Here is an 18,035-nt window from a genome sequence, read left to right on the forward strand (position 1 = left end):
ACGCACAAAAGAATTCGGTTTTTCGCTTCACGTGGAATCCAACGGAGTTTCTTTACCAAAGTGTTTTCGAGAACAATATGATCTATGGTGGTTTTAATCGGTAACGCAATATTTTTAATCACAAAACAATACAACTCCACGAACCCGGTGTAGGTACACAATATGATGTTTCGCTTGAACGGAGATGATATTCTATAAAATTCTATTATTATCGTTTATTAATTTTAGCGTAACACTGCGAGTGCGAAGCGTCCCACTTTCTACGAGTGCCGGTAATTTTATTCAATTCACAACAGTCGCCCGAACTCGTACGTAATTTATTGCGAGTATGCTTCCAATAATATTTTCCTTCAAGGACTTTGTCACTCGAAACCGTAGGTAAGACTAGTTATGCATATAATATATTATAATCGGCTGTTGCGGTAGTGAAACTTGTTCGTATTACAGCTGATACGGATCGTATTCTGGTTATATAACAAAAATATGCAAACAACCTCGAAAGCTTTTATCAATATTGATCCAACAACCCGATCCCGATTTCCGCGCGTCTGATGGGTGCGGTTCACGGTAAATATGTATTATCAACACGGTTAAAAAATACTATATCTATGTAAAAATACATCAGTATTATACAGACACGCGGTGTATTAATCGTTAGTTTTTAGACCTTTGCAGTAATCGAGAATACAGCGGTAGTATACCTGTACTAAAATTCGAAATAACGTACCGCGCAGAAGAGAAAAATACAAGAAATCGACCGGTTAGAAACAACGAAATATTTTTCGGTCACGTGAAATCGCATTGCAATGCGACGACCGGCCTTTTATGTGCATTGAGAACGGACGAGGTCGCATGTTGCATAACACCGTTACGGTATAATTTGGACATTTCTTCTATTGTAAAGGCACGTGAGGGGACGAACAAGAACGATTCGTGTTGTTAAGAATTGTTCGAGTGGTCCAACGCTCCGAGTGTGTATGCATAATATATAGTAAACCGACGAGAAGATTGTTTTTATTTATTTCCAGCCGTAGTTTTGAAACGTCGTTCCAGACTAGAGCTCTTAATACACGTGAATTCACGGAATTCACGTGTCACGAGTCACGTGTAAAATTCAAAATAAAAACGTATATCCTTAACTTAATACTGTACTATTAATATTTTATTAAAACTTCAAGTGTATAACATAAAATTACTAATTTTACCATTGTAAAAATGGATATATATTTTGGATAAACATGTATTTCACGTGACACGTGAATTCCGTGATACGTGTTTTAAGAGCTCTATTCCAAAGTGTTGCGCATCGAGTCGCGATCAGACCCTTTTGGTTGGCGAATGGGAAAATCTGAAAGTGCACTTATATTCTGTTCGTTCAGTATTTATCAGAAAACGTATGGGTGCGCTGAGTTGCGCAGGTACCTATTAAAAAAACTAGATAGCTGTTAACACGTACCACTGTGCCGGTGAAATCAAATCACATCGTCATTTATGTGGTACAGCCAACGTTGTTGTTATCTATCTTTTACTAAACGGTTTTCCATCGATGTTCCATGCACTGGTGGAGGCGGTACATTTTCATTTCATGTATTTTATATTTTTATCGTAAAAATGTCGACCACCGTGCTCCACTTAGCCATCACGTGAATCGCTATCGTTGATAATTTATTTATTTACAATTTTAATTTCATATAACAAAACACTAGGCCCGATCGAGAAGACTCGTATTCTCAAATTAATAAATTTTACTTTTTATTATTTTCTATAAACCACAAACATTACTGATAACGCGAAATATAACAGTACGAGTCGTAACATAATCAATAAAAAGTTATAACAATCATAATATTACATATTACAGGGTAGGTTTTATCACTCACCAAGGGAGGGACTAATGGAGGTTCAAGAATTTAGTTGTTTTTTAAATCTATATAATATTTTAAATTACAAAATATGTTTTTGAGTCCCTCATAAGTCATTTTTCACAACAGTGACAAATTTTAAATAGTTACATTATTGGTATCAATTTAAATCTGAAACCATTTAAAAAATATAGGTATACACCTTTAATTAACAACAAAAATATGAAATAATAAAATAACGATGAAAATATATATAAAACAGGTACCATATTCATCAATGACGATTGACGATATTTTATAATAATTATTAATATATCAACATATCATAATACTTGGTATAGTAAAATAGTTAGCTTATTCCCAAGGGGGGAGGGTTCAAGTCTCCTTAGCTACCCCTTTAAACCCGCTCCTGTTATATTATAATAGGTAATATTGAATCATCGAAGTCTAATAACAAAGAAGAAATTGTTTTTTAAATAACCCAAGAGGAAGATTTAGAATATCAGACGGTATTTTATTTATTAGTTCGGTTAACTATTGTTTGGAAATTTCCACCTGCAGTTGTTTTATCCTTCCGATGTACCAAATAATTGTCACGAAAACGGTTTTCATAAATTTCGATATCGCAGTGAAACGATGAAGGTACGCGCCGGTGGTGTGGTGGGACGTCATCACCGCGACAGCGGCGGTGGTTTTAGATATCGCCAATCTCGGCGGTCGATCTGGCCCCGCGCAGCGTATCGCGTGACCTCATCGAGGGGGATGCCGTACCTATTTACCGGCGTCCGAAGGGTTACCGTAATAAATATAATTGGGTTTGCCGATCGGATCGAGAGAAAAACAAAAGGGGAAAAATGTAAACGATTCCGTCGGCCCACCGTATCACTCGTACGCGCTTGATGCACGTAAAACGCGATAATATACGTGTACGCACGCGCGTTTATAAAAATTCTCAACTAGTAAAATAAGAAAAAACCAAATTCTTCAAAATAAATTCCATAAGATATGTCTTAAAGTACCATGGTTTATGATCGACCGCCAGATCCACAATGACACTGAAATACCTCTAATAAATACCCTGATTGAAACCAAATTTAAAAAATGTCCACGCCAAGCTTAAAGACTCAGATGGAGCCCGCCACTACTAACTATAGTTATATAGGTAGCAAAACCCGAAATGGACGACTACGATCACGACTGCCCCAAGACATCCTCTTAACGGATACCGAGGAACTCTCATCATAAGATTAATAATAAATTTATAAATTTATCGTTTTAATTACTTTATACAAATGTAAAAACAAACCGATTTCATTGTAATTGTTAGTGTAACAGCACACAATGTGCTGAGTCGTTTTAAATATAATAAATGAAAAAAAAAAAAACGATAAAAATTCAGTTGCATAATATTATGTACGTCGTCGGACGCGGCTCTACCCGCGTAATATATACGTACGACAGGCAGGTAAACGTACACACACCGTGGCCGTTGTAACATTCTTTTCGTGTCGAACACGCCCTCGGCCGCGCCGACGGTATTGTGCGCGCAGGAACGATACGCGCGAGGGTTGTGATGCGGGGGTTGCGATCATATCTCAAACGATTCCAAGGGTTCTCGTGTGCGTAATAAACGCGCGTGTGCGCGTCACGAACCTTTGGGTCCTCTCGCAGAGACATGACCAGAAACACATAACTTTGTCATTTCACGCACTCGAACACGTATATACTATACGCACGCGGTCGTGTCGGTTTGACATGTGTTCCCCCCACGATCCTTTTTTCGTGCATTGTACGCGCGTGTGCGTAAGATAATATACGTTTCCCCCTATCACTCTCTTTCACTTTATCGCTGGATCCTTTTTTTTTTTTTTTTTTTTTGGAAACGCCATTATTCGGCAGACCTGTGCGTACGCTCGTACCTACCTGCGCGCCATCTCCATCACGATCATGCGTGTGTAGTATATCTTTTCTCGCGCGCATTATCGACGGTATCCGATATTTATTATTTAATACCGACTCCCGGAGAAAACCTGTTGCAGCCCGGTAGATCGCCGAAGACAATTTTAACGGACATTACGCGGACCGCGTTCGGTTCATTCTCTCATCCCCTCCATATATCTGCTCCTTCTTTTGAAATATTATTCCGTCGGACTCCTCGAACACAATAAAATACTTCGATAATGGTACAGTGTCACGCGATTAAAACGAATTATTACGTACAATACGTATTAACCATATTATTTCAAGTCGGAATACACATAGGAAGCCGTGTACATACATAACTAGGATAATGCGCACAAGGTCTGTTTTAATTAAAACAACGACGGCGGTGGAGAAAAAAAAACGAAATCCTTCGGTAATTCCTTTATCGTGGTATTCCTGATAGTAATTATTATTACAGTTTCGTTGTATATTGCACCCGGTCTCTTATACGTATTGTATGATGAATTTTCAATAGAATAACCAAACATACAGGTTTACGCGTGCGTTTCCCCTAACGTATTAACGTAATGGTGTTATTATCAAATGCTCATCAAGTGCAAATTATGCGTTATATTAAAGCTTGTTTAAAATTCAAGTCGATATTCTAGCGAATATTAAATGTTTATTTTTTTTGCCCCAGAAAATCGTAGTTATCAATCCATTCTATGTATAATTTTAATATATTCGATCTGTTAAACAAATACATTTTCATTTTTATTTTAAATTAATAACAATGGAATGCAAGGCAAGTGATAAAATAATATATTATGTAAAAAAAAAAAAAATTAAAAAAAACGTGCCACATTTATTCGTATTTACGGGTTTTCAATAAACTATAATATATAACCAACAATTTTATATTTTGAACAGTTTATAATTTTTTTTTTTACGACGTCCGTATATTTTCACAATTAAAATATACATTGAAAACATTGGTGAAATACGTTTGTTACGTGTACGTTATGACGTCTGACAACCAACAGAATGGATATTAACATTGAGAAATTTATTCTTCTTTGTATTTACGAGGTAGATACTCTCCGCTGCATTTCTGTATAAATATACGTCATTTGTTTTCGTGTGTATCTTTACAAGATGAAAATTCATTCGAATAATTCAAAACATTTACATTTTTACACTTTGAAAGGTAGGTTGTTTATTAAACGAGTTAAATAAATTCGTTTGGAATAAGCGTATTTAATATTTATAATAAGTGAAGGGTATGGGGAACACAGAAAATAGACAATCACAAAAATACCAAATACTCAATAGGGTTGACAAAAAGTGGTCTCTAAATTACGAAGATTTCACGATGGTAAATGATAATTTTTATAATGACGTATAAGTACACTATTAGTATGTCTTCAACAGTATTGTTGAAAGTGATGTAAAGTAAGATTTATAAAAATATAAGAGTATATTATTATGTTACCAACAATAATACGTACCGTGTACATTTTAACGAAAAATAATATCATAAATGGGAAGAATTATACTCCAGTTCAACGCAAAATAAACAGCTATAGGCTGTAGTGAACGAAAATCGAAAGCTTGATTGCATTTGAAAACATAATTTAACAAAATCGTTTTTAGTAATTTCAAACCAGAAAATCTAAATTTTCCACTCTTAGGAAATCGTTCGGAATTGATAACCATCAATGTTTCCAGTGGCGTAGCCTGGATTTTTAAACGGAATGGGCTAAAAAATATTTTGGGTAGGTTAGGTAAGAGAGGATTTAAGGGTCCGATCTCCTCCTACCAAGTTTATAAATGTTTGTCCAGCATTTTGAAATAGTTATAATAATGTTTATTTATAATAATCAACAGTGGTATCATCGCCGCGACACAACTTGGTATAGAAACTATAATGATTATAAAATGATAGTGTTAGACGAGAGTGCATGATAACCACTAAAGAGATAATGGTAAAATTAATATGCTTGTGTAGCATAGACAAACACCCGTTACTCGTTAACCATTTAGTCAGTAGCAATTTTAAAATATGCACTTAGATATCAAATAGTAATATACTAGTATAGTGTATATACCATAAAAACGGCACACTAGAATGGAAGGGAAGAGCCATTGAATGCTTCGAAATGTAATGTAAAACTGTGTAGGCATAGCATATTAGGTCACGATCTCTTGTACAACCTAGGTAAAATCGAATATAAATTTAAATCCATAAAAACCAGTGTTCAAGAAGAACATTAACTACGCACATGATTTGGTTTGGAATTATTGTGCAGCGTGATGAGAAATTCGATTGCGTCGTATTATCGTATTAGTGCGTTGCAAGAATCTGTGATGAGCGTTGTGTATTACATTTTACACCTGCACATTCGGCACCGGGATATCCGTCGTTTTCGATGGGTTAATTATCCCACACCGACACGGATTTATGTTACATCCGAGTTACCTCTCAACCCACAACGTTATTATAATGTATTCTTCACTCAGACCTACTTCGAGTGCGCGCGTACGTCCATAATAGATACTCGGACTTTATAATTTTTCGGGTACACGATATCGATCTGAATTAATATAGAGATAATATCTGTAATTTAGTATAATATACGTGCGTCTATGTATGTACGAGTACATTATTTATAAGTTTATGTACACCTACATACATGGGACATAATGTACAATGGATTGGGAACATTATAATGGTACCGTGAACTCGTGTAATATAATGATAATATAACTTTCATAATAATAATAATAACAATAATAAGTACAGAATATAGATCTGTGCACTGCGATTAAAATGTTCTCGAGGTGAACGTAGTAAGTTATAAACCGCATATGTTATGTGGTGTACATATTTCGCTATAATAACAATAAAAATTATTATTATTATATGCTTCAATAGAACTTACGGACACAATAGAGAGTCTGTGATACGTATAATATGATATCACAACTATCGCTTTGACTGCGAATCGAACTCGTATCACGCTCATTACGATACGTAGCTACGGGACCGCAACACGAATCGCGATCGACAATGGCGATTTCGAAAAACTTACAGTTTTCTTACGTCTGTTCAATAAGGATGATTTATGATCAAGAAAGTCGGGGCGAGAGTGATTCGCACACCTGACGATTGACCGAACCAAGGTTTGCGTTATGGGTGTACGCATGAACGGAGACTCGGTAAAAAATCCTGACGATATCGTTCATAAATCACAATGCAATGCACACGTCCGACATGATGTTGCGTAAAATACACGCGTAACGCGAGCGTTAAAGGTTCGTTGCTTATTCGACGCGACGAATACCCGTTCGCCTTGATGGAGCGTCCGTGGTCAGACAATGCGATTAATAACCGTGGTTTTATTCGCGTTGCTGTTATGCGTGATGTTTACCGATTTTGCGTAAAACCGTAAACACTGATCCTCGTAAAACAGTTCTTAGACATTTCAACACAAGGACCGGGCGAGTAATAAACGATATGCTACTATCCTTTGTCACCGAAATCACGATGCCCGAGGACTGCGATCAACAGCGACAACGATTTCGATTAACGCGAATACGAATGTCGCGTTGCGTTGCCTTACCGCACATCCCGTTTTAGTTTTGTTTCCGCGACATTGTTTATTTTTATTTCGCCGTCTGGTCCTGCGTCCGACTGCTTGTTGGTGGCCGTACCCGGTTGTTCAGCAGACGAAATACCGCGGTCGTCGATTTCAGAAAATGTTGAGCATCAAGTGTCATTCACAGGTAACGTACATCAGAAAAGTGATCGGTTTAAGCTACCGTAGCGTACGTGGGCTTATCGGGAACGGTGTTGAATCGCAGTACACGCGTGTTGAGAAAATCAGTCGGGAGTACGGGGCGGGCGGCCGGTCCGGAGGGTTTTCGTACCGACTTGGGTTGTGCGGCGGTTCATTTTCTACGGGGCAATAACAATACGTGTTAGCAATATCGATAATGGTAAAACACATACGAGGAAAAAATTAAAAAAAAACTACACCCCGACCATCGATTAGACGAAAACAACGGCTCGTTTCCCGGCGGCGCACGCACACCGCACCGCCGCGGAATGGCAGCAACAGCAGCGACGGTGGCTGTAGTTCGACAGCGGTGCCGGCAACGCACAAAGGGTAGGTGAAACTCGGCCGAAACATCATTACGCCGGTCACCTACGATGGGCCGCGTGCATATTATATTGTGTTGACGCGGAGAATAAACGAAGAGAAAAAGCCGACGCGCCGATGGAGTGGATAGCGATCATTAACGCAGACTTAATCGTTTTGTGAAAACATCCCTAGACACACACACACGCACAAAATTCTGTTTGTATTACGTATTATCGCTTTTATAGATGGATATGTTCTCGCATTCCTCCGCCGATGGTTCCTTCGCCTGCTACAGCATACCGAACAACTTGTATCATAATTATTTCACCAATTTTTATCGAACAAAAAAAACATCAACGATAAAGGTTATTAGTTTTTCGTTTTACATCTTAGAACACGATGTGTGGTTGGCACGTATGTATAAAAAATCCTTATATTATACCTAACGTGTATAAAATTGATTAGATACATATATGTATGTTTACTTTTTTTGCATACAATTGTGAACATTAATGTTATAGGTTTTTCTTAGGAAGTTTAACAAATTTGTGATGTTTTCGATGTCTGGTCCTAATACTTTATCTGCGTTGGGCGGACGGTTGTATTTTCTGAGGCCGTTGATGTATTAATAGCATTATGTTAATATGTTTGCTTGACCGTTATAATTATCCCACAAGTTGTGCAAGGAGGAGGTTCTCCTTTGGCCATAAGGAACATGTCAGTTAACCTTGTATTTTCTATCTGGAGACGGTTGATTAAAATGTTTTCTCTTCCGCTAAGATTCAGATTTTGTCTTTTATGAACTGAATTACAGATTTTTTTGAGTTTAGTTCGTTGTTTTGTCCAGTGCGCTTATCATTTTATTTAGGTCAAATTTTTAATACGCGTTGGTAATGATATCAAAAAGCTGTGTATGACTATTCGGTTGTGCGACTTTGTTCGTTCTTTTCTATATCTGTGTAACCTAGTACCTACATGAAGGTGATATTAATAACTCTATGCATTTACTCAATGGTTCCATCGACTTTATAATTCACAAGTAGGTTCGCCATCCTATTTTATAATTGGTTGCGGCTACGCGAAACCAACCACTAGAATTCGATGTAATCGTTAGCATTTAATAAACTTAATAAAAATAGATTTTCAGCAATAGAAACAATAACTATACATAGAACTCTATTTCATAATATCCTGCGTTTGGATTGAATGCAAACGTTTACGGCGACTTCTTGTCTAAACCGTATCCACGTGGCCATTACCAATTTTGCCATTATATGATGTCGTATATGTACATTATAAAATCAATTGTAGTCATACGCTAAGTTCTGTTGGTACGGTATGTACAAGTGAATGGTGGCGTGAACGAGCTGCACGGAAAATTAAATTTTTAATTCATGATTTTCTCGTACCGTTATTGATTTATCAAAACTATAAAATATATTGCAATTAAAAAAAAACGGCAAAAAAAATTAATTCATGAAATTGTTTAATTTTAAACAATCAGATGTTACAATGATTTATTTTGGGGATCTTGTATCCCATTTATGATCGAATATTAAATTATTAATATTAATAATTAAAATTGGAAACTTTTATATTGGATAAAAACGCAATTTTAATACATATATACTGAAATAAAAAATGCACTAGAACAATCCTATAAAGAATCTGTACAGAAATTTCTACAAATTATACTAGGTTATTTAATACGAGTATTAAAATCGTTAAATCCTTCGAATCTGTAAAAAAATAGACGATGAAAAATAAATGTCATATAATTTAATTTTGTATTAATTTATTACCATAAAAAATATTTTCACATGGTTATGCGGTTCTTTTTTCTTTAATTGTACGTAAAGGGAAATAAATAGTCATTTATACGGAAATTTATCAATGCAATTAAAAAAAAAAAAAAAATTACAATAATTCCGCGCTGGAGCTACTTTATAATAAAAATCTATTTACTGTTCGTCCCACGTGTGGTACAACGCACACGCACGTTCATTTTAATAAAAATCTTCGTTGAAGTTGAAATAGATCAAAAAAGAAAATAAACTGGCAATATAATACTTTGTACATATCCTTATAAACGCGAGTGAAATACAGAACTAAATGTTTAATTTCGAATTTATTATGATAAATTTAAGCGCGCGCATACGTATAAAATACTGTCCGCAGTGATGTTCTCATCGAATATTTTGAACAATAAAGGTGGTGTACTGTACCTCTAAGTGCTTTTTCCTTCGAAGACCGTACGCAATATACAAATATACTATAATAAACCAGGGGTGATCAACAGGTCGTGAAGTTGGCCCAAACTGAGTATGGCGATTGGTTTTCAAATCCATGCCGTCAGTCTGCGAGTTGTTTGCAGGTTCAAACTTTCATCGTGTGACCAAAACAGTTCTGGACGACATTGGAATCGTAAACGATCGTCGCACGGACAATCACTTCCAACCCGTCAGTCCCGCCCCTGCGCGTTGTTTCGCAAAACGGATGTTGTTCGAAGTCGCACGTCGGGTTAGCCTCGTCGGGACTGCCATTCTCCACGCCAGGCCCTATTATTTGTACAATTTCGGACTGCCACACTTGATTTTACTGCTTTAAATGAAAATTTAGTCTCGCTACTGTCTTAGAAAAAGGAATATATTACATACATAATATATATATATATATGCATTAAATTTTAAAAAATTCAATAATGCACATATTTCCTAGTAGTTGGCTTATTATTCAATTTTTGTTTTTTGTCGACCGTAGTGCACACACGTTAAAACCGTAGTACACACTTGTACATTCGTGGTGCACATTGCGTGTCGTGGTGCACATAAAAATAGGGCCTGCTCCACGCACGGGTAACGCGCGCGAGATCTCGAAAAACGATCGTACATCGTTTACCGACAACCGCGGTAGCGATGAATGTCAAATTTGGCCCCGCGACAACAGCGCGTATTTATTTTCACGTGCGCCGGCAACTCCGCTCGTCATCGGCGGCGGTTTCTTCGACGCGCGCGCGCGCAGTTGACCACACGCAGGGCGCGACCAATCCGATAATGGACGGTACAAAGATGGCATCCTTGAATCAATTATACACCTCTTCCTTCCGCCTCGGGGCCCCGACCGCCGACACCTTATCCCCACCCCCCGGCCGTCTGACGCGAGTACGCACGCACGCGCGAGAACGTACGCGCCCGCGCGCGCGCACGAACGTACGGTAATAACGGTGCGACGGCGACGACGACAATACGACGATCGGCTCTAACCCGTTACGAATCGGACGGACGTTTTTCTCGTCATTACACTGTTATCGATATCGTTGTCGTTGTTGCAATATTATCGTTACGACGACGACAACGACGGATTCGTATAAAAACGTGTGTTATCATATCGCATCACGGGCGTACGACTTTTGGGGTTTTTTTTTTAATCTTTTTTTATCTCCCGTCACCAACTAACGCGACGACTCGTGTCGGACGTCCGGCGAGGAAAATCGAGTTGAAAAACGCGCGGTCGCCGGACGATCGCGATACGGCGAAGCGCCGCGGGGTCGCGTTCCGTTCGCGGCGCGTGCCCCGCGGTGAGACGCGCGGCGGTGGCGCTTACCGCGTGCGGCCCGACGCCCGGCGGTCACCGCGTGAAGCGCGCGCGCGCTCCGAGTGCATCCCGAACGCGCCGACGGTAAACGCGTGACGATGCTGACGGACGTACGAAATATCATTATTACGTATGCGCACGCGGGGGTCGACCCGGCAAACCTACCGGAATCGGTCCGCGTGGGGGGGGGGCAACACTCGACACCCGTCCAACAGTCATCCGGCACGCTGAACGGTTCGTTTTTTGAAACGCCGCGGTCGGGTCGAGTGAAAATCGTCCGGCTACCGGTCAACCCCCTCGTCGTCATCGGGTAAAGCACTCGCCAAGGTCCGTCAGTCGGTCGACCTCTAAACGCTGCACCTGCGACAAAACCGATAACCGATATTTTTTCAATTTATTTGGATTGCTTCCGGACCGTTCCAGGTGGAGTTTGAGTGTAATAAGCGGCTGAACCTTATATCCGCGAGTCTTGTAGGCGGCGTCTACTGCAGTTACGACTCGGCGGTTCCAGATATTCCAAATATTCTTATTCCAATTTTCTACCCGTCTAAAGAAAACTAGACATTAATTTGTGCGTTTCAAACACGTTTTATTCTAGCACGCGCCCCGATAACGCTTTTCACATTATAATATTATACTCGCCCGAAGTATAACGTACGAGGTACATGTGTTTTATAACGTATTAACCATCTCTTACCGCGCGAGTAAGACGGCTATAACGACGACTGGGTATAAACTATTGTAATGAAATATATTAATCTGTTGCGCAGTTATAAACATTAGTACATAAAATATAATAATAACAATCACAATCACACATTTGCATCGATGCGATTTTACCATCAGGCATTTATATACCTACTTTTATCGCATACTCGAAGGTGTGTTTATAGATATACTCAGTCCTTCACCACTAATATGGAGTGTCGTATTTAGTTGGGGTTTTAACAGTAGACGATCTATTGTGGATCGATACAAATATCAGTCAAAAAAATTATCAACACTGAAACTTCGGTAGGAAGAAAGCATTACCGAAGTTCGGGCTGAGGTTAGAACCCGAGAATTTTTTTTGAAGTTTTTTTTTTTTTTGACAATGCTTCGATGGCGAAGCCGGTATCTTGTGTTCGTAGATGGACGAACAAAACGAACGCAATTCGGACGCGCCAAGAGGAACGTAATACGGTTGTTTTTTTAAGGACCATCGAAAGCGATCAACTGCGACCGGCGAGCCGACACGTCTTAACCCGAACGAATTAAATCACGTACATGAACAGAACAAACACCGGACCGATTACACCTCTTATCATCCGACCGCGGTTTCAGCACCACGTGCAGCCCACCCGCGGCACGCACTTACCCCGTAGCGACGAGTGCTGTTGGTACATAATACGTCTTGTCAAGTCAATCATTCGAACACGCGCATATAGTACCGGTCCTGGTGCCGCGCACGTTGCTCGTCATAACAATGTCCGAACAGTTTTAAACTTTTTCCGCGTTTCTGCGTCTTTACTACACACACTGGCATCGCGGCCGGGACACCCGTGAAGAGGTTTTTCAAAGGGGTGACGGGGTGGTGGCCGCACGCCAGATGTTTGCTCCGACAGGAACACGACCTATAATACTATACGTCCGCATTAACACAAGCATAACTGCGGAAGAGCAGTAATACGTACAATACATATTTATACACGTAAAAGTTTCCGTGAGATATAAATAACACCTAATTTATGTAACTATATTACGGTTATTTCCACGGCCGAACGAAAATCTACAGAAAAACACTAATTTTTATTGCAATTTAGATTTCCATCTCTCATTAAGCAAATACAAATTAAACACGGAATTTTCGAACGGAATATGTCGTACGTTGAAAAATAAAAATAGATAACTATGGTCAATTATCGATTTGTTGAGTTTATGTACACGCACAACTTTATATCAATATTTATACGCTTACGGATACTAACAGTTTCGGATAAATGTATATATTACACTTTCGATGCATATCAGTGCTCCGATCTCACTTGTATAGTTCGGTTTAATGTATCAAGCATGGATGGTAAACACGTTAAAGTTCGAATGTAAATAAAATGTTTCGCTTAAATATTAAACGTTTCACCCCGAACGTTTATAATAATATACTCCGCTGCGGGATGAAGTTCTTCCGGATCTCGTATCGCATTCGTTATGAATATTCACGTCAAACTTACGTGATTCGCGCACTACATCGGATAACAACCATTAATTCCCGAAGGGGATATTGCGTCCCTTCATCGCCGTCATTGTGGGTGATCGTGATATTGTAATAATATAATGTGTACCTACGTATATTCATTATTTTATTGTACGTTATTTTTATCGCGATATTAGGCTTGTATACGTCACAATACCTGAGACACACACCGTACACTATTGTGTTCTTGCTAACTTAAATTTAAATATACATTTCCCGAATCATTTATTTTTTTTATTTTCAACTTTCTGTAAAATGAAATACGCGTACGTGCCCAGCTAATAGGTGAGATTTCCATGGGAATTTAACGTTGACAGAGTGCGTATCGTGAACCAATATATTTTTATTCGGAACAACGAATGATGACAAGTATTGTATTTATTATCAATATATATATATATAATGATAAAACCAAGAGTTTATTATATTTATTCTTTTCAAAAAATAGCAATACGAATTTCTTTCGATTATATTTATCGTACAATAATTATCGAACGTCGTCAGTGTTCCGTGCAAACACTATCATCCGGTGGTATTTTTACCGTTAAAAACTAAATATTATTTCTATCGCATTAACATTAAGTGTTTCATCGCTCTTGAATATGCCGGTATCTCAACACGTAAATTCCACAATTAATTCCACAATTTATTAATAAAAATTAAAAATACGCAAAAGTAGATGTTTAACATTTTGATTTGTTTGATTGAACCCGACTGATCTCGGGTTACAAACGTTATCAATGGAACCGAACTATAAATATCAACCGGAAGATATTTTAGAACAAATATTCTAGCATTTTACGTTTTAAATGTTTAACGAAATATGTCGTGGTAATGAGTTGATACCATAAAACGTGTATAACTTTGAAAAAATGTTTTCGAATGCGTATTCGTTTTGATTTCATAAACAATATTATACTACTGTAAAACGATGCGTACAACTCGAGTTTACGTAGCGCATGTAAAAAATCCACAATATATGACAACCGCAACAGTAAAGATACACTACTGTTGTAAAATGATTCATGTTCATGTTCATGTATGCATCGCTATAAGCCTTGTTGCCATATTAGGAATATATTATAATTATATGTTTCTGGTTTAGATCGCCACTGCGCTCATCATTCAGTCTTTTGAATGCATGGACTGTTTTAGAAATTAATTGTTCCCGATTTCGTTTCGTAACGTATAGGTATGTACAGGGTATGTATGTATCATACATGACATATTGAATATAATATTGTTGTTTTGTTAATTAGGTTTTATTACACACCAACGGATTTCTCTAGAAATCGAACTCGATCCACACATTTCACGTTTTATTTTATGAGATTTCCGTACAAAATATTTTCCAATGAAAATTTTAAGCACGAAGTCCTTGAAGGCACGAGGTCCAGGACAAATGCCCCGTTTTGCCTCCCCCTAACACCGGCCCTGGGCATGCATATTACGCGTGTCTTCTTGTACGCAATTATTGCAATTTCTATACGTTCGTCTGTGCGCAAATGTATTTTAATCATAAACGTCTAGGATACAACTATAATAACTAGTACGTACATTAGGTTTTATTATCCAAGACATTTCGATTTATTCTAATATCAATAACAATATTGTAATTTACTCATAGTATTAGTTATGACTATAATTATACACTGTCGTTTGTACAATGTGTACACAATGATACAACGATAAACCGCATTGATACGTTCCGAGATAGGCAAATTATCGGCCGAACGAAACGAACGTCATAAATCATCCTGTCTTACCCTTTTGATTTATCAAAACAAACAATCTGAAAAACAAATTACGTCTGAATATTTTTTGAAAAATATGTTTATAAAAAAAAAAATAAACAATTTCGTGATTGCTTTTATGTATAGCATTGTTGTTGTTACCTGCGTACTATGCGTTTGTGGAATGTTCGTTTTCATAATATTATACAATATTCATATTTTATCGTCCATGGTAAGTATAAATCTTCCACCGAATTCATTTATAATATGCTCAGGTTAACATTTTAATTAATTAATACTAATTAGACGAGTAGGCCAATGACAGTTATCGCGTGTACACAAATTAATGATAATAAAAAAATATAATATATACATAAAATGCCAACGAAATATTAAAACGTCCATTTGTCATTCAATAATCTTATATGTATATGTTACGGTAATAGTACGAATACCGTTGAAACCTCGGATTTACGTTAATGTTTGGCCGAACCCCGAATGATTTTATCAGTTCGGAATTTTACAAACGAGTTTTGGTAAATCACTCAGGATTAACAATCAATGTTTGTGAAAGTCCGAAATCATATTTTTTTTTCCAATTCTGTGATAATGCTAACATTTTTCCACTCACTATTAACTTCATACATAATACGGTTTTTACCTCCATGGCCTGTTGCAATATGAGCGTCGTGGATAATTTCAAATAACTCAATATAGCGAACATAATAACACATCAATTCGGAGTTGTCATTCATCGGAACAATCAGTTTTCCTTCACCAGCAATATTAACAATATCAAACCGTTTAAGTCGCCGATAGTAAACTGTTTTTTCACATTAACAGATTTAGCTTCTTTAACTTCACTTAAAAATATTATTATATTTTTCCGCGGTTAAATAAAAATTAAGCAAGTTTGTGTTGTGGTAATGGGGCTTAATGGCCTTTAATGACCGGAGAAGAAGAAATAAAAATTATCTTTGTCATTTTTTAACTCCACGACACCATTTAAAATTTTATAAAATCGTATTTTAAGCGACATATTGAATACTAACCTTGTAATACTAATCGCAATAGTTGTATAACGAACACTGCTTGTAAAATTATTTCCTGCAATTGTCCTTGATAACAATTTATAATAATATTAAATAATAATAGTACTTTGTTGAGTAGAGCATAAAAATTCTTTGACTTTATAAACCTGGTTGTTTTTTTTTTTAAAAAATTTTAATCCACTTAGTATTACAATATTTCATCATAATACAAAAGCAAATTATGAATTATATTTATTTGTGTTTGAGGTAGAAAAAAAATTTTTAAAACTTCATGTTAAATTCATAATTGAAAATGTGTTTTTGTCCGTAAAGCGTATTGATACGAGTGTACTAAAGAAGAGAAAAAAATAAATACGGGACCCCGTCGAAAATGTGAACTATTTTTTTTGTTCGTCTGCCCGATGAAAAATATCGGTACACGCACGTTACGTGTATTTCAATCGTCATCGTCGATACGACGTCGTAATTGTCGTCGTCGCGAAACCCTGCCGTGGGCGACCGGTGTTGATTTTTGATTTTGAACGACGTTCGTGCGCTACATTGACCGATGTATTTATACAAACAGAGCACCGCATCGTGTCACGTTTTTAAATTTTCTTCTTGTCCTCGGTCAGTTATATCGATTTTTCCACTTGACTGCACAACCCGAACGTTTGCGCACTTAAGCTACGTGTTTCAACGTGTTTAACCATCTCCGTTTGTCGGAAAACTGTGTACAATAACAGCTAATAATCGTTCCTGTACGCAGAGGCGTTTCTGAAGTGAGAATAAAATCACTCTCCGAAACGCTCCCAAACAACGTCCATCGTTATCCGTACGGCTTCGAAACGCGTACGATTTGTAGGAAAATTGAATTTTTTCACGGACCGGGTGTTTACGCGCGATGTTTGGAATCCGTTTGTACGGTTATTTATTACGAATTATTTTTGAAATACGTCCAACGGATTTAATAGATTCAACGGTTCGTCGCCTGAAAACAGACTCGAACGGGAAATCGATTTCGGATGGCGAACGTAAATAAATAAATGAGCGAAAAAAATAAATAAATAACCATGTCCATCGACTGGAAAACGATTAGTGCCGTCGATCGTAACCACACGATCGGTCGGTAGAGAACGTACATTTGTATCGCGCGCGCGCGCGCGCGTTCGAGTCGACAATAAGTTACGTTAACGATTTACGCGTATAAAATAAATATATTTATGAAAATCAAGCGTTTCTTTATGTGTTTCCGATACGTACACGTGGCGTACGATCGCTCGGTCAAAAATATTACGACCAATACCGGTGTACACAATTATGACAAGAACCAGTTGCCGGTCTGAAACATTAGTTTCGAATGGATTTACCCAGCGCATTGCGGAGGAGAGAAGATGTAATATTATATACGTCTCGTGCGTACGTATACGCAGACCGAGTAAAATAACGCGAATTTTTAATTGGATATCGTTGTCAAATCCGCACGGCCACTGCTGCGGTTGTATCCAAGTAAA

This window comes from Sipha flava, unplaced genomic scaffold (assembly GCF_003268045.1).
Source record: "Sipha flava isolate LNK unplaced genomic scaffold, YSA_version1 251_pilon_pilon, whole genome shotgun sequence".
Lineage (NCBI taxonomy): Eukaryota > Metazoa > Arthropoda > Insecta > Hemiptera > Aphididae > Sipha > Sipha flava.